Source organism: Podarcis bocagei (genome assembly GCF_964188305.1).
Source record: "Podarcis bocagei genome assembly, chromosome: 6".
NCBI classification, from domain to species: domain Eukaryota; kingdom Metazoa; phylum Chordata; class Lepidosauria; order Squamata; family Lacertidae; genus Podarcis; species Podarcis bocagei.
The window spans coordinates 58,543,003-58,568,578 of NC_138130.1; the positions used below are offsets into that span (position 1 = coordinate 58,543,003).

At 42.8% G+C, this 25,576-nt stretch overlaps 1 protein-coding gene across 3 annotated transcripts in view; it reads right to left on the reverse strand.

The window, feature by feature from the left end:
• NCAM2 (neural cell adhesion molecule 2) overlaps nt 1-25,576 on the reverse strand; it is a 206,491-nt gene that overhangs the window by 151,804 nt on the left and 29,111 nt on the right. The window lies entirely within an intron of this gene.

A 25,576-nucleotide genomic window follows, 5' to 3' on the forward strand; every position in this document is an offset into this window, starting at 1 on the left:
ACAACTGAATCAACTGTGCAAGTATATAAGCTTTACTTGAGTATCTCAGAAGGAACTGTATTGTCACTAAGCAGCAGTTGTGGAAATTCAGTCAGCTCACAGGCAATTTAAGCTCAGCATCACTCTACCACCACTGTACTTAAGACCAAACAAGAAAGTACAAGTGTGTTTCCTTCCAAATAAAACCAACTACATCTAGTTTCTCTCTCCTGTGATATCTAGTCTCAGCTCATGTTTGCTGCTTGCTGCCTGCTGCCCAGGAAGACTCCCCTGTGGTGAGTGCCTGAGGGCCCTGCTCTTGCCACTTACCATCTGGCCTGGGGCGGGGCCTGAAGCCTCACAAGGACTGCTTGCTGCCTGCTGTCCAGGAAGACTCCCCTGTGGTGAGTGCCTGAGGGCCCTGCTCTTGCCACTTACCATCTGGCCTGGGGTGGGGCCTGAAGCCTCACAAGGACTGCTTGCTGCTTGCTGCCTGCTGCCCAGGAAGACTCCCCTGTGTGAGTGCCTGAGGGCCCTGCTCCTTCTTGCCACTTACCACCTGGCCCAGGGAGGGCCTGACAGGCCTCACAAGGACTGCTCCTGCCACTTACTATCTGGCCCAGGGTGGGGCCTCACAAGGATGGTTGTTGCCACCGATGCTGCTACTGCCCAGGAGGACCCGGAGGGGTGCAGAGTTCTTTTTAACATGTTTTTTTTTAAAAAAAAATCCTTTCCCTTTAGATTTTTTATATATGGGGGTGGGATGGATGTTTGGGTGGGCTTGGGAATTTGTTAGATTTTGATGAATTTGTAATTTTTGCAGTTTTTATTTGTATTGTTTTATTGTTTTCTGGGTTGTTTTTGTTTTTTGTTTTTATTGTTTTAAGGTTTTATTGTTTTAGGCTGCGAAAGAATAACATTAATTGCCATCAATGGAGGCTACTATGAGGCCTGGGATTGCTACCGTGGAGGGGCGAGGGAGGTATGGTGGTGGGGGAAGCTGTTATCGGCGAAGGGGACCGAGATATGGATACGCTCGTACCCCTTCCAATCTGCGCCCCATCCCGAGGGACGAGGGTAGGGTGAGCAAGGATTACTCACCTCCATCACTGGTGCTGTGCAATGCCAGGTCTATAGGCAATAAAAACGCCACCCTGCGAGATTTCTTAATCTCGCAGGGGGTCGACCTGGCTTGTGTGACGGAGACCTGGGTGCGCGAAGGGGCAACAGTTACCTTACGAGAGATGGCGCCCCCAGGTTTCTCCGTCCTCCACCAGTCGCGGACTGTGGGCTGGGGGGGAGGGGTGGCATTATTAATCCAGGAAGATTGTCCTTTCAGGGCTCTACCATCACCATCGATCCCCGGCATTGAATGTGTTGGCCTAGTGTGGGGCTCCGAGGAGAGCTTGGCTGTCTGGCTGGTGTACCAGCCACCTAGCGCACCAGCAGCCACCCTGTCAGGCCTATTGGAGGCGGTGGCCGGCTGGGCCTTGGAGTTCCCTAACCTATTGGTATTGGGGGACTTTAATATCCATGCTGATGCCACTCCCTCCTCACAGGCTCTGGACCTGGTGTCTTCCATGGCGACACTAGGGCTCTCCCAGTTTGTTTCAGCCCCACACATCAAGCAGGCCACACGCTGGATTTGATCTTTGGCGTAGGTATAGATGTGATCATGTCTCCTTCGATGAAGGTTCCATGGTCTGATCACTACGCTCTGAAAGCCAGGGTTGACTTTCCACCCCCACCCTGCTTAGGTGACGAGCCGATTTGGGCTCACCCGCAGAGGCTGATGGACCCTGATAGATTCCGCGAAGCCTTGCAGGACCTTGCTCCCCCTGGCAACTCATTGACTGAGCTTGTTGAGGGCTGGAATACCCAACTCCTGGCAGCCATTGATGAGATTGCACCTAAGCGCCCTCTGCGACCCCGCAGAAACCGGGCTCCCTGGTTTACCAAGGAGCTCCGGAAAATGAAGCGGGACCTCATACGGCTAGAGCGAGTATGGCAGGGTGCCCATGACAGAGCCTCAAGAACATCTTATAGGGCTTTTATGAAAACCTAAGAGATGGCGTGAAGGCTGCTAAGAAGTCATACTTCTCAGCCTCCATTGCATCCGCTAGCTCTCGCCCAGCGCAATTATTTAGTATAATCAGGTCTTTAACGTCCCTTGAGGGACAGCCAAAGTTAAATAACAATTTGACACACAGCTGTGAGGCATTTGCGAGCTTTTTTGCGGAGAAGGTCTTGTTGCTCCACCATGACCTCCCTGCCAATTTGGATACAATAAAGGAACTGGAGGCCCCTCGACTGTCCTCGGGTCCAGTATTGGACCACTTTGACCGGATATCCCCAGCCGATGTGGACAGACTCCTCCGAGCTGGAAAGCCCACCACCTGTCCTCTCGACCTGTGCCCGTCTTGGCTGATTAGAGCGTGTCCAGATGAGGTGCGGGCCCTCCTGCGGGATTTCATCAATTTGTCCCTTGGCATGGGGACATTCCCAGGGGAACTGAAGGAGGCAGTGGTGCGCCCGCTCTTAAAGAAAACATCATTAGATCCTTTAGATCTATCCAATTACCGCCCGGTTTCGAATCTTCCGTTCCTGGGTAAGGTGATTGAGAGAGTGGTTGCTGAACAGCTTGGTGGGTTTCTGGATGAAACATCGGCTCTGGATCCATTCCAGTCCGGCTTCCGCGCTGGTCATGGGACCGAGATGGCTCCGGTTGCCCTAACAGATGATCTTCGTAGACAGCTGGATCGAGGCGGGTCGGGGCTGCTGATTCTTCTAGATCTGTCAGCAGCTTTCAACATGGTCGATCACGAACTTCTGGACCACCGCCTTGCCGACGTGGGGATCCAGGGCACAGTCCTTCAATGGCTGCGCTCGTTGCTCTCTGGTCGGGGACAGAGGGTGGCGCTTGGGGGGGAATTGTCATCGTGCCACTCCTTGGTGTGTGGAGTACCTCAGGGTGCGATACTCTCCCCGATGCTTTTCAACATCTTTATGCGCCCACTCGCCCAGCTTGTTCGGAGTTTTGGGCTGGGTTGCCATCAGTATGCCGATGACATCCAACTCTATCTGTTGATGGATGACCATCCTGACTCGGCCCCAGACACACTGACCAGATGTTTGGAAGCTGTGGCTGGATGGTAATGTGGGAGCCGGTTGAAGCTAAATCCTTCGAAGACAAAGGTCCTGTGGCTGAGACGGGGCGATATGGGATTGGGGGGGCAACTCCCATCTCTTGCGAGGGCGCAATTAGTGCCAGCACCGTCCGTTAAGAGTTTGGGTGTAATCTTCGACACCTCCCTTTCCATGGAGGTGCAGATTGCAGCTATAACAAAGGCGGCATTTTTCCATCTCCGCCAAGCTAAGCAGTTGGCTCCTTACCTCTCTCGCCCTGACCTAGCCACTGTAATCCACGCGACGGTCACCTCCAGACTGGATTATTGTAACTCGCTCTATGTGGGGCTGCCCTTGAGACTGACCCAGAAACTCCAGCGGGTGCAGAATGCTGCAGCGAGACTCCTTACGAGGTCTTCGCTGCGAGATCACATTCACCCGGTGCTATACCAGCTGCACTGGCTCCCGGTGGAGTACAGGATCAGGTTTAAAGTGCTGTTTTAACCTTTAAAGCCCTATACGGCCTAGGACCCTCGTACCTACGGAACCGCCTCTCCTGGTATGCCCCACAGAGAAACTTACAGTCTTCAAATAAAAACATCTTGAAGGTCCCAGGCCACAGAGAAGTTAGGCTGGCCTCAACTAGAGCCAGGGCTTTTTCGGCTGTGGCTCCGATCTGGTGGAACACTCTGTCACAAGAGACCAGGGCCCTGCGGGACTTGACATCTTTCCGCAGGGCCTGCAAGACAGAGCTGTTCCACCAGGCCTTTGGCCAGGGCACAGCCTGACTCCCTCCCTCGGAAATCTTCGCGGAGCTCTGGCCCAATGGTTGCCAGTGGCTTGAATTAATTAATTTTATAATGAATGATTTTAGAATGTTGTTTATGCTGTACTTTTGTACTGTTTTATTGTTGTTAGCCGCCCTGAGCCCGGCTTCGGCTGGGGAGGGCGGGATATAAATAAAATTTTTTTTAATTATTATTATTATTATTATTATTATTATTATTATTATTATTATTATTATATTTTAAGATCTAATGATGTCCTGTGTTTTTCCACCCCAACTCCACTGCATTGTTTTCTGACAGTGTGAAAGAGAAAACATAGATCATGACATTATATGAGGCAAATTCCATTAGTGGGGGAAGGGGAAGAGGAATTAGACATGTGGTTACTTGGTGGCATATATATGTTTAACAAAACTTCTATCTTGGTCCTTGTGTTGTTTAGTCGTTTCTGACTCTTTGTGACCCCATGGACCAGAGCACGCCAGGCACTCCTGTCTTCCACTGCCTCCTGCAGTTTGGTCAATTATTTTCTTCCACATCAATAACAGAATGCCCAGGATCTTGACAAGATCAATGGGATGATTCCAGGATTAGTCATGCTTAGGATACAATCGCTCAAACCAATATCATTGATTTCAATTTGCCTCTCACCTGGATCCAACCCATATTTAATTTTGGGGTGGGGGCAGAGACTTAAAACTAGTGGGATCTGGTCAATAGCTAGCTTCTGCATTTTGTACCAGTTACAGTTTCTGGACATTTTTCACAGGCAGCCCTACTCAGAGCTCTAGACTGGAAGTAACCAGAGTATGCAAGACCAGCCTTTCCTCAGGAATGAGAAGGGACATACTAGCTGAAGCTGAGAAAAAGTGCTGCTAGTTATGACTTCTACCTGCCTATTCAGGAACAAAACTGAGTTCAGAAACACTCCAAACTACTTATTTGCTATTGTGAGAGGAATATAATCCCATTCAGGGCAGGTCACACACATGTCCTGGGTCAGGAATCCTTTCTACTAACAGGATTTCCATCTTGTATGGGTAAAGCTTCAGCTTGTTAGCCTACATCTCAGACACTGGTTCAGGGTTTCCACTACACTTCACAAAGCAGTTTTATGTAACAGCTGAACAACACAGTGACAAGATGGATTCCTAATGAATTCCAGAATTCAAAGGCCATGGGCTGCAGATTAGTTTTTCAATATCACCTTCTTAGACCTGCCTGCCAGGCATGATCAGAACCAACATAAAATGCTACATCCATTAGCAAACTCATCCAGGTAGCTCAGAAATATTGTTGATGGCATCAAGAACCACTTTAAGCTCTGTAAGATTCAACAGCGATGCACTCCACCTGACTGTTGCAAGCAAAGATGAAATTGTCTGCCAAGGTGATAAAAGCTGTTTCCATTCCTGAAGCAGATCAGAAATCAAACTGAAAAGGATACAAATCCTCCAAATGATTCTGCTAGCAGCACAGTAGTGGCTATCATAGTGGTTATAGCTGCTGGTGTAGAGGCAGATTTGCAACATTGGGAGCTACAACACACTTGTTGATACTGAGTCAGTGGCTCTTCTGGGCAACTCTTTGGTGCTGCCTCTGCTGTTTGCTAGAGTTAAGGCTGCTTGCCAGATTTTGCAGCAGCTCTAGTTACCTCTGGTTGGATGTAATGACTGCAGCATCTCACATCCAGGTTTCTATCACCACAGTATCTACAAATTAATAGAATTAGAAAAAATGCAGACAACATGGATGTTAATTTAACTGGGATTAGTGTTCATGAGCTGATTACCTGAAGTGTGTTTAACAGCATCTAAATTGTATTATGCCCAGACATTCAGTGGGATTACAGGAACAGTTGGATGCTGAGTTGGTACCTATTTAATACTCGTTTAATGGCAGATTATAAGATATTGCTAAAAAGCAAGCATTGTTTCTTAAAGTATTTGACAAAGCAGAAACTTCTGCTATTGAACCACCCAAAATAATGTTTAAAAGACAGTGGAATTGTACATCATTTAAAATATTGAACATCTTGGCAACCTCTACAGGGGAGGGATGTTTAGCAATATAGGACCACTGAATATATATTGTGATACATTCTGTTTACTATTCATAATTACAACCACATCTGCACTGAGCAACTGTGCTACGTAATCCAGTTGACAGTGTATGTGTCTAAAGCCTGTCTTGACAGTGCCACTTCCTATGAAGTTTCATTCCTTCCCAAAGGCTGCTCAAAGAAAAATTATCCAATATGTAGTTTGCATGAATCTCAGGCAGATTGTCCATGGTGCCAGTAGATTTTCAAATCTCTTCCCACCTGAAAGGTTGTCATGTAAGGTATAGTTGACATGTTAGCATGAGCAGTCCCAGAACAAAGTGAGTTATACCATACTCTAGAAGGCTTTGAGCCATAAATGGGTTCTAAATGTATTTTTCTTTGGGATGTTTAAAATCGATGTGAGTTCGTACTTCTTTAACCAATATGCTGATCCTAAACACTTATCTAGAGTATCCACTGTGACAACAGGCCAGAACCTGATGGGGCAACATAAATGTGCCTGGCACTTTTCTGACTTCTAAAGTTGGACTTCTGTACCACTGATGTTGCATTGTGATTTTTTCCATGCCATGTTTTATGTTATGTTTTATTTTGTGCTATGTTGAACTATATACTGCTTAGATATTTTAATGTTTAGTAGTCTAGGTTTTAACATTAATAATGATAATAATATAAATCAGAAAGGGTGACCCAGTTTTAAATACCAGTTGAAAAAAGGCAGATACTTCATATTGAGCCACTTTTCCACTCTATTCTATGAGATTCCAAAATGTACAATCTCTTCAGGTCTAAATTGGGGTGTGTGTGATGTGGTGTGAGGACTACCACCTTCCACTGTTCAATTTCTTTACCAGCTTGGTATTGGGATTTCTCAGCAATGTCAAGCCCACATAATGATGTATAATTGCTTTCTTGGTTTTGTTACACAGAATTTTGCCTACAGGGACACAGCTTATTTCATTTTGCTCACCAGACCAAATGCTTCAAATTACAATATGAGTTAGGGTGAAATGGAGTGATTTATCCAAGTCATAATTCCATTAAGCTCCTTTTGTATAAACCCAAACACCTATATTTAACTTGCATTAGTAATGTAAACTTTCTTGTTGCAAAATTAGACACTGAAACATGAGAAAACTTCCCACAATAATATTATCATTAAACAATATCTCTTCTGCTTTCTACAGATAAGAAATGACACATTACTGGTAGCACAAAATATTTTTAAAGGGGTAGAGTGAATAATAGAAATAAGACATAGAGGCCATCAAACATGCATAGAGGTCAACTCTACACACACTAGAAAATTGAACAGTGGGACTTGTGTCTGACTCAGAACATGCTCAGAATTGTTCCTTTAGTGTAATTTCTGGATGGCCGAATCCTATACAGGGGTATTGTAACTGCCCACCTTCAATTTTTCTATTCTCTCCTTTCACACTTTCTTTCTCCCTCTTTTTCTTTCATGCTCTGATTTAAATTCTTAGATTAGACAAGAAATGTTGAAGGTCTTCACACCAAATATAATGGCAAAATTAACCTGTTTATATATCTGGACCATTTATAATCCCAACTTCAATCCAATTCAATTACTAACAACAGCTAGGATGCATACTTGGAAATCAATTCCATATGCTACTTTCCTTAGAGCAATCTGAATTTCATAATTTAATGTAATCCAAGATGATACTTGAAAATCAATAAAAGTCTAAGGAGCTGAATTTTACTGAAGCGTCCTTATACTGGAATTTATGCTGGAAAAGGGATTTAGTCCAACAAGGATATTAAATTTCATAAACCGCGCTATATCATCAAGTATTATCTTTGTCTTTGCGATGATTTATTCTCTGAAGAAACCACCTGAAGCAAAATAATACAGATTATGCTGACAAGATGTGTGTACAGTATAGAGAAAAAAGCTTGAGATGCATCTTAGGAAATTAATATAAAGTTTATAGTTTATGTTTTCCAAATACATGTTAATTACCATTTCACTATCATTAAAGTTTTTTTTATTAATCCCCAGCTGAATAAAGAAACTAAATAAAGGAAGGAAAAACACCATAAAATACTGGTTTGTATGCAAAGATGTCCTGCTGATGGAAGGATCTTTGATTTAGTAGAGGCTACCATTAGTCGAACAGGAAAAGAGGTGATTTTATTTGGTTCTCCATACTGTCTGCAGCCCCCGCACCTCACACTGCCACCTTCAATACTGGGTGGCAGAGGCAGCTGCTGGTAACTCATTCATGGCTTCCCTTTATGGAAAGATGCCTTTTTCTTTCTAGTAATGCCAGGGAATTTATCTGTGGAGGTTTGTCCCTAAATGCAGACAGGGAGATTTGCCAATGTCTAGGTTTTACCTGCCTGCATTTGTTTCGCGACTGGTGAGAGTTTTCTTTCTACCAAAACATTTACTATCAATTCTTCATTCCATGTGTGGGGCAAACAAATATCAATAAATCAATAGATTAGAAAATGAGTTCATAATGGTCAATGTCAATGTGAAGCTTTCATACGATACTATGGGCACCAGGCATACTGTAATATTTTTAACTCAGGAATACAGAGTCTTTTTCAGTAACAGAAAAAAATATTAATTTAGGGCAATCTCAACAACCGTATTCTACTGAACCTCCAGAATTCTAGAAGGGACAAATGGGGAAAAAAAACAAGCAGAAACTCCCCCTTGCGGCTGCTGGCACACATTACAGCACTTGCAGTGTTACGTTTGAGTGTTTTGAACTCCAAAAAGAATAGAAAATAATGTCTGACCTGGAATGCAAACACAATTTCCCTATGACAATTTGCATAAGTGCTACCACTTATTTCAACCACTTCCTTCATGCAAATTGCTGCTGAGAAATAGCACCAGGATTCAGAGAGGCTTAAGGTCATACATTGCTTCTTGAACACAGCAGCGTGGTGCAAGGCTGCTTGGCATGGCTGAACAGAAAAACAGATGCTTAATGTTGATTTTGTCTGAGTCTTAGGCCCATTAGGAAACGATAACTTCTACTAAGACATTGACTAACTTTTTTTCTTCCTGTGACGATAGACTGCTCTGCCTCCTTTCTTTTAGCAAATGTTTTGTGCCACTGGGGAAGTGGTAATTCTGTATTGATTTGTTTTGGATGTTTGTACGTGATGCCAATAAAAGGTTTGATGATGATGATGACTAACATTTTTATAACCTCCCATTTTCATACATTATATCGCAGAGCACAGATTTCCCCAACGTCACAAACAATGCTGTGAGAATGTATTGACGTGCTATCGGAAGGCTCAGAACCATTGATTATGGACTGGAGAGAGACTAATAGTCATGCACAGCTCCATGTTCCTTCCTAACAATTACTATTCCTTGCAGCCCTGCTTCTACAACCCCTTTATGTAACCTTATCTCCAAATGCCCTGCCATCCATTTCCCCTGCTCTTTTTATCTTCTGTCATTCTAATCCTTGAACACATACAAATATGAAGCTCAGCTGTTCTAAATTTCTGAACTTGTAATGGAGAAAGAATATATTTGCAAAGTGAGTAACACCATGCAAATGTACTTGATATACATAATTCATTCTAAAACACAATACTTTGAGCTTCCTTGGAATAAATTTGGATTCCTTTGGTACATAGCGCAGCCAGCCCTCGTTATGACACAAGCATATCTGAATAGCTGTATTGTTTTTGTCATGCTGATCAGCTTGTTTCCATTTTGCATGCAGTGAAACCTAGTGTCTAATAATTGTGCTGCATTATAAATGATAGCAGATAGTCCCAAACATCAAACTTGCTCTTCAAGGGGATTTATCAATATGTGATTTAAATGTAAATTGGTAAGCATCTTTAGTCAATTTTGACAAGAAAAATAAAGCCTCTGGGAAAAAATATTTTCTAGCAGAGCATGCTACAATAAAAGCAACAGTATAAAATGCTTTTTTGAAAAAAAAATGTATAAATTATATCACACTCAAGATTTTTGAAATTCAGTCTACCATGATTTGCGTGCTGAGGTCCCCCAAAACCCCTACCCCAATAACTCACACATCACACATAATTTTTGTTTAAGGTTTTTGGCATACTTTTGGCCACAACTTTATTTTCATACAAATTGAGAGTGGTTGCTTAGGCATTGGTTATGACTATCTGTCACCCCCCGCCTTGGGGGACAGCACTGACTCCCTAGTCAGTCCCGGAGGAACAAGGGACAGAGTCAGCTGGAGCTGCGTCACAGGCCCTCAGCTACTCCGCGCTTGCTCCTTGAAGCTTACGCGGCCCGCACCCTGCTCCAAGGGTTTGGACGAAGGGGATGGTAAGCTTCAGAATTCCTTTAACGGAATACCCGTCTGCAGCAGCATTGGAGGGGCAGGCACAGCCAATCCATACCCCTCCACCAACCAATTTAACCAATGCCTAACCGCCACAGAGCCTTAGCTCACCGCCAAACCACTCACAAATGCAACCCTTCCTTCAATCCCAAAGCAACCATAGCCAACCAGGTGTCGTTCCCTATAGGGGAAATAATTCACCCTAAAGCTGGCAGCAGCCTTGAAGGTAATCACAGGGTGCAAAATCACGGAACTACCTGAAGCAACGCCTATTTTACTTTATTATTTTTATTTTATTTTATTATTATTTTATTTTATTTTATTTTATATTACACTTCCTTATTAACATGCTTCCCGGCCTCTTTGGTGGTAGTTTGTCTAGGCACTGGTTCCTGACTAGCTGCACCTGACCTCAGCAGGGCAGCACTGACAACTGGGCCCCACCATATCGTCAGTACCAGCAACATTGTGGGGGAGCAATGAATCCCAAGGCAATCGCATCCCGCCAGGTGTCGTTTTCCATAGGGGAAAGATGCACCCCCCATCTGCCCCAAAGAGGGGAACAGTCTTGAAGAAAATAGCAGGGTGCAATATCACAGAACCACCTAAAGCAAGGACCTATTTTATTTTATTTGTTATTTTATTTTATATGCTATTTTATTTGATTTGATTTACTTTATTTATTTTATTTCCCACCGCCATATTAACATGCTTTCTGGCCTGCTCGGTGGTAGTTTGTCTAGGCATTGGTTCTCGACTAGCTGCACCTGACCTCAGCAGGGCAGCACTGACGACTGGGCCCCACCATATCGTCAGTTCCAATAAACAGCATGGGGGAGCAATGAACCAGGATCAGACTCAAGCTCACCCCAAATGCTCCCAGGGACTCTTGCATGGCCCTACCCCTCGAAAGGGGTTGACAAAGCATGGCAAATCCTTGGTTTCCTTTAATGGAATATCTTTGCGCATTGGAGGGGGCAGGTGCTCCAACCCCCCCTCCAGACCACCTTGAACCAAATGCCTTAAATTATTTTGAGTCCAGGGAGAGCTGCCATCAACTCAATCCAAGCCCTCTTGCATGCAGGAATGCAAACTTATGCTGGAGGAAGACAGCAAATCATTCTCGCCCAGCTGTACCACCAGCCCTGCGGGAGGACCTGCACAGGTCACACTCGACCGCACCAAAGAAAGGACCTCCTCCCAAAGCATTCCCCATCTGGACATCCAGTATATGTCCACATGGGCAGGAAGACTGAGATGGCGCCCCAGTCCAGACTTGTCAGCGCGCTTGCCAGCCCAGTGTACAATGCTGTGGCCCAAATGTGCACCGCTGCTCCTATGAGAAAAGGAAATAACAGACAAGCATCAGCACAGACATCATTGTGACACTTCCTGATATACCCTTGTCAGCGTCAGACTTCCAATGACCCGTATTCACAATCCTGTCTACAGACAGGCCCCCAGTTTGCAGCCGTTGCAGCAGCCCTATTCGGAAGGAATGAGGCGTGTTCAGTGGTAGGCAAGCCGCAGGCCGTAATAACTGGTGCACGACGTAAGCACATTAATGCCTGGCTAATGGGAACCCATTTTCATGCACTAGGAGTGGGGCAGCCCCCAGGGGAATGAAAAGCCAAATTTTTCTGGTATCCATAACCGTGCAAGGGCCCTCCTCATCTGTAATGGGAAGCCTGATTGTGGCACTCCTGCCCACTATGTCTGTTTTAGAGTTCCCAACTCTAATGACAAGCTCCAAAGCAGATAAGGAAAAGTCCTGAAGCAATAAGCCTCCAGACTCTCAGCCCTGTGCTGGCTCCAACAACCATTTCCCCAACCCTCAGTGCCCAAAATGCAATGGAATACTGAAAGGAGTCTCGCCTTGATCTTTTACCAGCAGACAAGTTTTAACTTGTTGCAGATCCTGCATAGGTAAAATTGACCGACTTCCTGCCCACTGTCCTATGAGGTTGGAGCCTATTCCAACCTTCCAAGGCCCTGCGCATTACAAGCTTTATGCAAGGGTCTCTGAAAAATAAAGCTTCAGTATAACAGACATTGCAGCGGACTGAATTCTTATAGTTATAACATCATGCCCAATTTGCAGCAGGTGGACCAAATACTGCAGGATCTGCTCAGAGGATGGGGGCCAGTTCATCTGAATGGCCAAGGACTGCCAGCTTAAGAAATCCACCCAGGCCTTAAGAAATCCATCCAGGCCTTCCCATAAGAGCTAAAAGCAGAAGGGGAAATGGAAGCTGCTGCTCTCTGTAATTACTAATTGTTGTCAAAATGCCACAGGTGGTCTGGAAAAGTCTGGCAATAGCTGAGTCTGGAGCCCAGGATCTGAAGTGCTCCATCTGAAAATGGGATAGAGTGTCAGAGACATCATTAGAGGATCCCGTAATCAGGAGAGCAGAAAGCACAATATTAAACCTTAAGCGGTGCAGCTCAAAAGCGTGAGCGGAGGGGCGGAGACTCTGCTGGAGCGTGAGGACTGTTTAGCCAAGACGCTCACCACTACCTGGTTATCAGACCAAAAGCAGATCCGATGTTCACTGAACTCCTCGGGCCACATGTGAACTGCTACTACAATGGGGAAAACTCAAAAGTTAGGTCACATGATTGCCTCACCATACCGGGCTTGAGGCCATGGCTTTGCACACCAGCAGCCCCTGAAATAAAAAAAAAAAAACAACCAAAGGGCAAAGATCCAGCAGCATCAGCATGAACCTGAAAAAATCCCTGTGCAAGTATCCTGCCATGGCCAACTACTATTGCATACATATAGGAATTGCAACCATTGCATGAGATCCCATTGCATGAGAAAGGTAAGGGGACCTCAACATTTAGGAATTGCAACCATTGCATGAGAAAGGTAAGGGGACCTCAGGCCGCAGGCAGCCTGGCCTAGTGGGAAGGGAAGGGGCGGCCTGGGGCAACCACTCTGCATGCAAGATTACTTAAGTGACCCGGCAAGATCGGATCTGATGAAGCATCACTTGCTATAGAGGAAGTATTACAAAATAACTTCCTCCAAGGCAGACAGCTTCTCCATAGGCAAGTGGTATGTTTTAGCAATGATATCCAACTGGATCCCTAAATAAAATGGGAATATGGGCAAAAAGTATTGAGGTATTGCTTGCCAGCTTCCAGCCCCGCTTGGGCAGGGGGCATCTTGTGCTGCCATCATAATACGTAAATTTACAGGGCCGACGCTGGCCAGAACCGCTAAAAAAGTCCCGACAAAACTGCCGCCGAGCCAGCTTCCTTTTCAGACACACACTGTGCAATGCAAAAACACACTCCGTGCAGTGCTCACACAATCCATGCAATGCAACTATACTCCGTGCGATGCAGCTACACACTCCGTTCAATGCAACTACGCACTCAGTGCAAAAACGCACTCCGTGCAATGCAAAAACGCACTCCATGCAATGCAACTACCCTCCATGCAATGCAACTACCCACTCTGTGCGATGCAACTACACACTCCATGCAATGCAACTACACACTTCATGCAATGCAACTACACACTCCATTCAATGCAACTACACACTCCGTGCAATGCAAAAACGCACTCCGTGCAATGCAAAAACGCACTCCATGCAATGCAACTACCCTCCATGCAATGCAACTACACACTCCGTTCAATGCAACTACACACTTCATGCAATGCAACTACACACTCCGTTCAATGCAACTACACACTCCGTGCAATGCAAAAACGCACTCCATGCAATGCAACTACCCTCCATGCAATGTAACTACACACTCCGTGCACTGCACACACCCTCTGTTCAATGCAACTACACACTCCGTGCAATGCACTCTCTGTGCAATGCAAAAAACAAAACAAAACAAAACCACACACACTCTGTGCAATGCCACTACACCCTCCGTGCAATGCACACACACTCTGTGCAATGCACACACACCCTCTGTGCAATGCACACAACCCCTGTGCAATGCAAATGCAAATCTCTCACGCAATGCAATGCAAATGCAGCCCGTGCAGCGCTGTGCCCTGCAACGCACAGAGCAAACTGCAGTGCGGGCACACAAAGGTGCTTTCTCCCGCTTGCATATTGCAAACGTGGCGCCTGTTACATCCCTCGCAGTGAGGGAACCACCAAAAGGCCCTCGACACTGGACCTAAGTGTCCAAGTAGAGCAATGGGGGAAGCATGCAGCTGTCCCATATAGGGACCAATCCTGCAACCTAGGCATTACCGGCACTATGCGCTGACCAGCTGAGCTATCCAGGATGATCCCTAAAGACCCAGGACAGCCTCACCCTGACCCCTGTAGAGGTCCAAGGTGATGTCTGAATCATGATCCCTGCTCCTCTTTGCCCTCCTCCTGGTTGCAGCCTTCGAAGATGCTTCCTTCTGGAAGAAGACACCTGGGGCGTCCACAAGTCATCCCCTGCAGGAGAGGCAAGCTCTTGAGCCATTTGCAAAAGCCCAGTCATAGTCCGCAAAAACTAAACAATGTAAGGAACTGGTGAAACCAATGCTTCATGGACCACATGGGGACACTATTCAGGCCGGAAACGCTTCCAGGCCATCGAATACTAGGGCAAAGCCCTAGGATCACCTGCTAGGCCAGGCATAAATGTTTCCAGTGAAATAGCAGAGTTGAGGCAGCCCACAGCTTGTCCAGGTACCGCTGCTTGCCCTTTTAGAGGGAAGCACCCCTTCAAGAGACCCAAAGTTCTTTTTTCACTAATGGGCCGAACTACCCAGCAACAGAATAGCCCAAAAGGAGCAGTTTGTTTTGTTTTGATATAACTGGCTAAGAGGGGGATATGAACCCTGTCTCCCAGGTCCTAGTCCTACACTTTTGTCACTAAGCCACAATGGCTCATCTCTAAAATGGCAGTCGCCACTATCAGGGCAAAACAAACTTAAAGAAAATAAACTTGTTCAGAAACAGCATAGTTCAAGAGCATATACAGAGTGCTCATAGTCATTGGAGGCACAGAGAGCCTCTGCCGCCCTCTGTCTGCCTCAGATATACATTAGCAGCAACTGAGCCTGCAAGCAGGTACATTCTTATAGAGAGGTCAGAGACTTAACAATTAACTGCTACCTGTAGCATACTTAGGCTTGGAAGTTATGCGCAGGCCGAATAGGGCTCCATGCCTCTGCTCTTGAGAATCTTAGTCTCATAGCAATATTAAAGGAACTCAAATTAGTGCTCCCGCCCAAGGCTAGATTAAAATTTGGCCAACAGCGCTGCACACACTCAAATAAAGCCAACCTTCGGGGGTGCTATAAACGAAAGTGATTCCAGCTAAGCTGGGAACAGCCCTGACTAGCCCCACAATTTACAACAGGAGAAATGGGGGAAACCTTTTTGCGAAAGAAAGGCAAGCCACAGATACAGGGAGAATCTTCCCACAGGGCAGGGTAAGGGGTGGGGTGGGAAATTGAACAGGAAAAAGGGGAATTAAATTATTTAAGGGACTAAAGAGGATTAAAAGAAGGGGGAAATAAAGAAATGTAACCAGACAATGAGAAGTTTGCATCACTGTCCTCCAGACAGTCCAAGTGCTCCATGTGATCCGATGTCCACAGCGAAAGAGAAAGAGAAAGCTGTGGACCTTGCTTAAATAACCACTGATCCCACCCCTAAATTGGCAACATCAAATTTACCCCAGTAACACCATCCTCCAATCTGCTCCAGGCCCCTTGAATCTAATACTGCCTGGCAACCAAGTGGAGTTTTGTTCGGCCCCATCCGCAACACGTGCTCTCTTTTAGTGAGAACACGCTTTATCAGATCCATACAAAAGAAAGGAGGATTGCTATTCATGTGAAAAGTGATAAGTGAGAAAACATGGATGTGAATGTTTTGATCAATTGGTTATGGTGAAAGTTGTGAATGAGGTAAGAAATATTCATCACATTTCAACTGCTTCACATTACCAAAATTGTATGTGTGTCTGTAAATATTTTATAGCATCTCCTTTATTTCAAGAACAGTAATGAAAATCACCCTAAGAAGCTGTGTAACAAAATAATGGTTGGCAATGGCAGAGTGTGGTGGAATAATAATAATAATAATAATAATAATAATAATAATAATAATAATAATAATAATAATAATAATTTGTTGTTTATACCCCACGTGGAGTTAGAGATAGCAACAGGTGACAATTAGAAGAGGTTTGGAGAGAAAGAGAGAAAGAGAGAGAGAGATAGAGTAAAGCTGCCAAATCCCAAACTCAGACAGTCTTGCCTAGACCAGGACAGGGAAGAATCATAGAACTGCAGAGTTGTAAAGGACCACAAGGCTCATTTACTCCAACTGCAGCTGTCCCATATGGGGATCAAAGCTGCAACCTTGGTGTTATCATCACCATGCTCTAACCAACTTAGCCATCCAGAAGGTGATGGAATGGCTGGAAAGAAAAATTATGCTAGCCTCAGAGCATACTTTCCCCCTGTCCAAAGGGCTGTAGTGGGGGATGAGGATAGGAGTGTTAAGGGAATGGCCAGACTTCGCATTTACTAGATCCAAAACCTCTTCCAATCTGTTACTGACACTCCTTCCTTTTGCTCTTTCCCCCCATTAGAATAGTTCAAAAGCTTTGGGGGTGAAGGGCAGCTATAAACCCCCCAAATAACAAAGAAGTAAATCAATCATATACTGAAGCAAGACTAATTGTAATATACAGTAATCTCAATAAAACAGGTGGGTTTTCCCACCTATAATTATTTTTTAAAAAGAAAGAGTTAATCTAGCAAAGGAGACTTCTTTCTGAATAAACTTCATGGATTCTTCCAAAATGAAGGCCCGTCTCCCCACCTTTCCCCAAACATAGTGAATCAATCATCTGTTAGCTGAAGGATGTATGCAGGTATCACACAATAATGTGAAACCCAGTAGGTCCTAGGAACAAATAAACAATTGGGCTCTAGAGAAAAGAGAGGTTTTTTAAAAGAAAGAAAGAAAAAGAAACAAAACACAATTTTCTCATATCTGCTTTATAGTGAGAAGTTATTATTACCACTCTGGTTTAACCTATAAAGTGACACAATCCAATTTAGAAAGGAAAACAAACAAATCCTTTATGAAAATGCCAAATCACATCAGAGTGACACCTGATTTCATTCTGCTCACTGAAGTATTTGATGATGGAGAACAGCTAATGTGCCACCAAATCCCATGGGGACTGAAGCTACAGAAATGTAATCTTCTCATGTCTGCACTGTAATGCCTTTTACATGAATAAATAGAGTATGAGATTGCCTTTGCAAACTTTTCTTTCGAAGTCATTACTGGGAAAAGCACTACAATATTATGACTCTTAAGTGTACTGAGATAAATAACAGCTTCCATTCAAAGTAGGCATAGGAATGCTTTTGTTGGACCCATTGTCTGAAAAATATGCAATTTCAGTTACACAGAAATCTTTTCTTTCTTTTAGGCAAAGTGAGAAATTAGACAATTTTCAGCTATTTTCCTAGTGCAGTTACTTATGCCTGTAAATATATTTGTTCTTTTCTGATAGACCACCCAATGCTGTCTTAGTAAACTTTTGATGAAGCTAAAGAAATAGCTGTACTTTAAACAGTATCACATTGCTAGAATTTGAGAATGAAAGAAGGCTGCAATTCTATACCTGCTTACATAGGAACAAGCTCTGCTGTACTCAGTATAACTTGTTCCTGAGCACAGGACTGCATAGTAAGGATTTTTCTTGGTGTGGTTTGTTTTGCACTCAGATTAGCAGGACATTTATGGATAGCTGACAATAAATTGAGAAGGGGGGAAATCTGAGAAGGCAGAAGCAGACTAGGAAATTAATGTTAAACTGTGAGACTGACAGATCATCAATGCAATAAGGTATAATTGTGGAGAGTATACAGCAATGGATCTTGGATGGTAGGCAAAGGTGCGAAAAAGCTGGAACGCATTTGCCTACAATCATCATTCAGTACTGATTGGAAACTGAAGCTTATTTTCTGAAGCAAAGTCCAATTAACTGCAAGCTTGTGGTAGAAGGTCTTCTGTTGTATCAGTTGTGTAGCACTTAGTGGTTGATGGACACAGAAATAAATATTCATCTTTGCATGGAGTAAAAAATGTCAAAAATGCCTTCAAAAGCTAATGTATGGAGCCTGCAAGACTGGAAACTTTACTAATTCAATTCAATTGATCCAATAAATTTAATTTTCTAGGTAATGACTTATTATATTTGCACTAAACATTCAGTGCTCTCCCTTATATTTGCTGTTTTTATTTCCAATTAAAGGCAGTTGGTGTGTTTTAAGGTATATTAATAAATCTGAATAAGAAACAATGCTTGTTTACAATCTAAACCATAATCGGTATAGAAACATACAGAATTTTAACCTAATGGATATTTCATTCTAAGTACTACAACTTAATTCAACAGCACAATTTAGCTTATTTATGGGCATGCACTGGTGAGGTCTCATTAAGTTCAACAACAATTGTCTTATGTAACCAATATTTAACCAATTCAGATTTAACCAATTTTGTCAAAATAGAGTTATACTGTTACACTGGATATAAAGATTTCAGTTTCATTTATTTATTTTAACACCAAAAAGGCTCCCAGAGGCTTAAAAAATGTCAATAATAAGACATTTCCTTTCCTTACAGTTAAAATCTAAAAGTTGTAACACAAAAGGAATAGGCACTATGACAGAGAAGGAAAAAGGCAAACTGGGAAGCTAATCTTTGGTCACAAAGTACTTGCAGCAAAGAACTGTTTTGGAAAACATTTCAGGAAGATCCGCAGAGATGAGTCAGGCATTCTGCTGCTAATTTCAGATGTGTGTTAAATACCATTTTATGTTGACAGGTCTATATAATTGCCTACATTTTTCCCCCTTCAAAATATGCAAGTCATGTTTATGATTGTTTTGATATTTATTTATTTTTTACATATATTATGTTTTGTTGTATTTGTACATGTTGCTATATTCCTCCTTGTTATGTTATATGAGTGGGCACTTTATAAATATTCTTATAAACAAATAAATAAATGTTGCTGACTTTTAGCTGAGCAGATAGAGTGGCCCTGCTTCTGTTCACTCTGCTACACTTTGTTGTAATGGCAACTGTCTGATGACAGTTATTTGAGTTGGTGGAGGAACGGCCATATATAATACAATAGAGTGGAGCCAGACTTCCTATGCATGGGTTTTGCACTTTCCTACCCACTCCTGTGTTCCATGAAAAGCTGCTCCAAAGTTGGGGGTCCCTCTGGAACAGTATGGGAGGAGAGTTTGTGGGCTAGCAGTGAAGAGGAACTGGCAAAACATATCTCCCCTTCCTCCTCCATCACGACCCGTTCAACCCTGGTGCTAGCCAGCAGGGCACATTTGCAGCCTGCCACCTGATGAGGCACACTCCCCTGGGATGCTATGCATCCTCACACATGCATTGTGTGGCACAGGAGGCTGGGTGATGTCAAAGCCCTGTTTAATGGCTAGTCAGCCTTCCCCTGCCCTCTTCTTCCCAGTACCTGCTCTTCCTCCCTGTCTCAGTGTGACTTCCTGGTTACTTTCAGTGGTTTTCAACCAGTGTGCTGTGGCACCCTGGGGTGCCTTGAATGATGATCAGAGGTTCCACAGGCAACAATGGCCTCTGTTCCTCTTTCCTTCCTTCCCTCCCTTCCTCTGATACCCTCTTGTGGCTCTGCCTCCCAAAGGCTTGCACAGCTGTTTGATGCATTAGCCTCGGACACGACTAAACGACTAAACAACAACAACAACAAGCTTCCCAGGTGAATGGTGCCTCTGGATCTGGCCAGGGGGTGCTTCCCAGGCCCCTGTGGGGCAGTGTGAGGAGGCATCTCTCTTTGGGGCATGGGGGCAGCTCAGAGACCAGGGGCAGCAGCTGCAGCGACCCAGATGACTCCCAAGGAAAGGGGAGAGGAGAGGAAGCTGAGGGAACACTCCACAAGGGACCGTGTTCAAAAAGAGGTGAGAGGGTGCTAGCTCTGCAGGCAAGGGGTGACAGAGCTGGGTTCCTGAGTCCTCCAGGGGTGCCGTAGAAAGAACTTATTAAAAGATTTACATATTCATAGTATGTTTAAAATAACAATTCTAAATTTCTTTATTGATTAAGTGTGTACTTCAAAACACATTCTAGCAAAGCACCAATGAGTGTTGTTTTTCTGTCTGGGATTCTTACAAAGTTATCTTGTGAATCACACTCTTTAACAGACAAGCACAATTTCAGGCATGCTAATTTTACTTTAGATTTCACAGCTAGAGTATTTCAAGATAGGAAAAGGAAGCACTGCAATGTCATAATGAAACATAAAACAGCAGGGAGAAAACTACTTTTTGACTTATTCAGTAATTCCCTCTTCATGAAGAAATGAAAAATTCATGAAAAATGACTATTTTGCAGGCTCACATTCTTTCCTAAACTAGTCTGTCTGGTTCACCGAAAGGATAGCTTTGGGTAGGGAGAAGGGAAAAATAAAATGTTGCACTAATCTTATGTAATATCCAAAAGTAGGAAACTGATGCATATACAACTTCATATGATACACATCACACCAAACAGGAGGCAGGTTAGTTCTTATTAATTATATATTATAATGTGACAAGAAGCATGAGAACAGGAATGACAAGTAATTGATTTCTCTCCCTCCTATACAAAAAAAATATGTAAAAACGCAAGCTACAGTTGGACCTAGAGAAATCTACTCTTGGACTAGGAGAAACCACAAGTATTATCAATGCCTGATTTGGATGTTTGCCAAGCAGAACAGAATTAACAGCCCAAATATAAGGAAACCAAAGTAGAAGTCTGGATAACCCAGCCTTCCTAAAACTCGCACTCTCAATGTTTTTGACAACATCTCCGATCACCCTGACCATGCTGGCTGGGACTGTTGGGAGTTGGGGTCCAACAACATCTGGAAAACCAAAGGTTCCTTATCCCTACTTTTGAATGTCTGGCTTCAGCACAAAGTTCTCTGACCTTGGATATTCTTTGTAAGTCTTGATAGGTTTGTTTTGCGGCATTGATGACCACATACTTGAGGTTTTAGACAATTTTGTCTACCTGGGCTCCACCACATACAGTGACCTCTCACTGATACTGAGCTGGACAAACATATCAGCAAGACAGCTATAGCAGTATCTCAACTCTCCAGAAAGGTACGGGAGAATGTGATGCTAACATCCAGTCACTTGCAGATGACAGTCAGGTCATGCATCCATAGCAGTGACCAGAGGAGGAATGACTGCTGGGAGGAGTGCAGAGAGAAGAAACGCCATTGTGCAACTGCAGCAGCACAACTACCGGTAAATGCCTTCATCTCTCCCAGCTGCAATAAAACATCTATCTCCTATATTGATCTCTACAGCCACAGCAGGCACTGTAACGTTTCAACCCATCAATTAACTGCTCAAATTCCTACTAACTTCTAAAATTTCCCTCAAGTCTCCAGCCTTATATTTGATGTAGTGGAAATGTAATTTTAAAATAATTTTATACAAATATTTTGCATAACCTTCTGATGATTATGTCATAAAAATATATTTGCTCATCTCAGGTATGTTCTCATGCGGGTATGAAGCAAGAAGCAATAATACTAAAAAATAACAATTTTAAAAGTTTGGATGCCATTATTTTTGTGTAATGGTACTGTATTTTAATGATAAATTATTTAAAAGAAATCATTCCCAATTTGTTACATTTTTCTCCTATGTCTTACATCAGAATGTAGAACAATATAAAAGGTCAAAGGTCAAATCTTATGGAGCCAAGCATAGAGATAATGGTCTTGTTTGCTCCTTCCTGACATTTTTGCTCCCACACTTAAAAAAAAAATGTAGGTCAGTGGGTTCAGGTGGCAAACTATTGTACAGAAACATCTTGTTATGTACAGTAGCAGCTTCAGAAGCAATTTAACTTTACTAATATATGCCACTGGTTCATGTTGATTTGCCCCTTTAGGGAGAGCTACTGAAACGTCAAATGAGTAATCATAAATACCTGTATGAAGGATCATTTTTGAAATTAGATTTAGATATATGATGAATACACACACACACACACACACACACACACACACACACACACTTGTGGTTTGATTTATGACAGACTCATAGATTCAGGCAGAAAAGGTCATGCTTAAACAACCTCTTATAAAAATTACTCCCATGATTTTAAAAAAAGAGGAAAATTCAGTAACTATAGTATATTTCAGTTTTCAGAGAAATATTGACACCAAAGATTAATGGCCAAATTAAGCAGCCACAGTACAGAAAGCAAAGCAAGGTTCTGAATATAAAAGCATAGTAAATGCTTTTGAAAGCAGTAGTTGCAAATACACATCTGAAGAGGGTGATATAAAGTGAATTTCTGATGTTGAGAAGCAGTAATACCCTTTGTCTACAGTAGTTCCATTAGGGCACAGGTGGCAAAGAGAAAATGGTGAAGAAGTAGTAGTAGAAGAAAGGGCAGCAACCTTTGGCTCTGATTTCACCCCTTTTGCATTCTGTCCCTTTGCCTCTGGCCCCATTGCCTATTTTATTGGTATGCAGCATCTGACAGATTACCCATGAGAGAATAAAAAGGTTTCCTGCCCCTGTCCTAGGAACTGGACCAGGCAACTCTTATCAGAGATAAAGATGTCCCATGTGTGCTAGACTGTTTCTGTACACACCATTATGAGGTTAACAGACTAAAGTTTTGAGGCTTACTTTCTCCCAGTACGATGGAGAGAAACAGGGTTGTTGCTTTTTCTTGCTGGATGTGTGGAGGCCTGTTGCTAAAAACTGATACAGTAGTCATTTACCATCATATGTACTGTTCCTGAATGGTGGGAAGCACAACATTTGGAGTACATGAAACTGAAACGTGTAAAATCTAATCTATGACCCGTTTCAATGAAACAGAATTTTAATAACAATTTAGTACTCATGCCATGCAGACCTTTCATGCACAGCCTTAAATCACATCACAATACTTAAGTGTTCTCAGATTTGTAGCCTGTTAATTTTTTAAAAAGGTGATGTGTTTAGCTTTCAAGGGAAAAGCATGAGTAAATGTTTACAGCTTATACTAAATAATCTACTTCTATTTATAAGCTTACAAGAATTCAAGTGCTTATTCTGTTTTTTAGACACTGAAGAAGTAAGACATACTTATCCCTACTTTATATTCCAAAGCAATAATACCTAAATTCAGAGACATTTCCTCAAGCAAATGAATGTTCAAAATCAAATAGAATCGGATAACTGAGACTTGAACTTGGCACTCGGCATAGTATGTACAACCTAGTGCATGGCTAAAGTTCTCCCTCCTTAAAGCATACCCTTTTTTATTTATTAAGCTTAAGACACTAAGGAGTGTGCAGTTACATCTGAGAGCAGGGCAGGTACAAATACAAAAAGTATTCGTAAGTCATGGCTTTGCCTTGATGAATGGCAATTGGCAACCTGGAGAAAGCACACAAGAAACACTAAAGTTGAGGGGCTGTAGATGTTAATCACTTGACTTATGAGCCCTCTTCAACTTTCAAGTAAGGATCAGAGCCACAGCAACAAGTGAATGGGGCTGACTGCCCTGGGGATAAGATGCAAGATCCTCTGCAGTCCCTACTCACCAGGGAAGTTTTAGGACACACATGCCCCGTCTGCTTGCAATTTCACATTCCATTTTGCATTTCTTCCAAGGGTCTGCAATATATTCTACTCTGTGGCATTTCCTCTTCCCGCACCATTTAACATTTACTTATCAGGGTTGTGGCACTACACCATCCATTTTTAATAGTTTTACTGTGGTTGCATTCTTGTTGACTAAGGCATTTTCTGGCGAATGGCAGGATTTAAAAATGTTTTAAAGAAAACAAAATAGAAGTATTTAATGGACGCAACACATAGTGCTCTTCCCCACATCCAGTATTCTGTGTGCTGCATGTCTAATGTTAGCTCCTGTTAAAGAAGACACTGCCTCTTATCTTAACTTGCCATTTCCCCAGTGATCTTAAGTAAGAGTTTTACTTCAGTTTGTGTGATATTGTGTGATACAGCTTCTCCTCTGGAAACATTGAACATATATTAGTTTTTCCACTACAGAGCTTTCAGTAGTTCATGGTGCCATGGAATATAAATTCACTTATTCCTTCAGTTAAGCTGGCCTCAATAAGGCCATAAATTGGTTAAGACTTTTTCATTATAAGCTTACTTTTATTACATCAATCAAATGGATTTCAGGAACTGTTAATTTTATACAGCCATGTCTTACATTTTCCCAACAAAGACACCCTTGGAACTTCAAATCATGTTTGTGGCCCCACTCCAATCAATCAATCAATCAATCAATCAATCAAATCACTTGTATATTTCTGTGAAGACATCTGCCAGTGAAGAAGCTGGTCAGCTTTTTGCATAAATCATCCCAGGGGTGTTGTTAGAATAGGTCCTGGATAATTTTCCAAGTGCCCCAAAATGTTTCTGAGTGGGTTATAAATTGAGGAGAAATGGAATTGGGTAGCAATCTGACTTGTTAAGAAGTATATTTGGAGAAATAAAATTATTTAAGATTGTTTTATCTAGAGATGACTGCAGGCAATTCAGGGATAATTCATTTTTTGTTTGAAATCCCAAACAAAATCCTTACTTCCAAGCTCCCTTAAAATGTTACTTGTGTTTAAGATAGGTCTTTTCACATTATCACTAATTTACTATTCTAAAGATGTGTGAGAAAAATAATGTGCACTATGAATTAGGACTCAGAAATGGGTTTTTTATTCATCCGCTGTATAAATCTATATTCCAAGAAGTTATACCTGTACCTCATTTTTTTAGAGAATGAAGGTGGTCACTAATCTCTACACCATCATAACTGAAAATGAAACTAGGCTAACAGAAGTCATTTCCTTGTGTTACTCATGAGTAGGCAATTACAGATGATCCAACCTATGAGCAATGCTATTAAAATATGCAGACCATGAACTATCTGTATTATTTTACTCTATTACTGAGACCTGAGGCTACACCATAGATACAAGGGATGAGATGTTATACAAGTTTTGTCTTCTCTCTCAATCCCTTTCCCTTCCACTGCATACATGTATACAGGAAAAAACCTACCTGGCCAGAGGCTGAACACAGGGAAAATATGACAAAACCATGTCAGTGGATTCACTATTATTAAAAAAAAAGCTTTTTCTTGGAAGAGAAATTTTTATATTTCAGTTTCACTTGAATGAATGCATTCAAGAGGTGAGCTGGGAGGTAGGAAAATTGTATGTTTGTATGACATTGTCCCAATAGTGGAAGAAAT